We start from the raw sequence: 1,520 nt of genomic DNA, 5'->3' as shown, positions 1-1,520 counted from the left end.
CTAAACCCTAAACCCTAAACCCTAAACCCTAATTGCCAAACCCTAGGTGCTAAACCCTAGGTGCTAAACCCTAATTGCCAAACCCTAAACCCTAAAACCTAAAATTTGAACCCTAAAAACTGAATAATACAACATATTATTATTATAATTTATTGTTCTTTATAATTTTTTTTTCCTTATTAAAATATAAATAATATTTACTTATTACTGGTTGTAACGATATATATTATATAATTTACATGTATATATGAGGGGAGGTCATGATTATATGAAACATTTGGAAAAGAGAAAATGAGGATGTAAATTTCGTATTTTTCGTTTTTAAATAAAATTATTATTATATATAAAGCCTTTACATATAAATAATTAGATCATAATATACATGAAGAAAATCTAAATTCACATATAATTATATACATGTAGTTATTTATTTATAAAATGGGAAAGTTTTTTTTAAATAAAGTTACAAAAGTAGCCTTTGTAAAGTAACAGAAATATTCTATATAACATGATTTATCCTATTACATTAACATATTTTATGTTTCCCATTTTGCTTGTTTTTTTTTTTTTAAACCTACTGAGATTTATAATTATTGCATAGCCCAAAAATTTTCTTAAATATTAGTATTTTTTTCTTTTAAATTAGTAATTACATATAACATAAAAATAAATTATTTGTTGCACTAATTACTATATATATATATATATATATAATTTCGTGTTATTTAATATGTATAATTATAAAAATATATAATTTATTAGCCATAAATTCTAAAAAATCATATATACGTTTTTCGTATATATTACTATACATAAATAATATTAAATAATCTCTAAATTATCAATATAACATATTGGAATAATTTATACTTTCACACTAAAATATACTATATAGTATTTTATTATATGCATATTTACCAATTTAAAAGTTTCATTTTTTTGATCAATATTAATATATACTCGATATTTATTACATAATAATATGAATAAATAAAAAATTATTTTAAAAATTATTTTATAAATATATGTAAATTCGTATTAACTAAATCTTAGATACATTATACAGAGAATATCCTCATTTAGAATATATATTAGAAATATAAAAGAAAATGAAATTAACAAAAAATGTGTTAAATTATATTTATATAAAAACCTTTAACAAATATAGATCTACACCTCATATTTTTTACAACAAGAAGGAATTAATTTTTAACATATTATAATATGTTGTTAAGATGTATATATATATATATGTATATTTATTATAATTTATGCAATCATATAAAATTAAATTTTATTAGAATTTAAACAAAGTATAAAACATCTTAAATATTTTATTATATTATAATTTTTTTTTTTTTTTTTGTAACAAAATAAAATATTCAGTTTTGAATAAAGAAATATATATTTGTATAATAGAACACATAAATGGTCATTCATATAAAATATAATTAATGCATAAAAATTTTTAATATAATTGTATAATTTATATATATATATATATAATATAAAAAGATAAA

The sequence above is a fragment of the Plasmodium reichenowi genome, chromosome 3, assembly GCF_001601855.1.
Source record: "Plasmodium reichenowi strain SY57 chromosome 3, whole genome shotgun sequence".
In the NCBI taxonomy this organism is placed as follows: Eukaryota; Apicomplexa; class Aconoidasida; order Haemosporida; family Plasmodiidae; genus Plasmodium; species Plasmodium reichenowi.
This window is presented reverse-complemented; position numbering follows the sequence as displayed.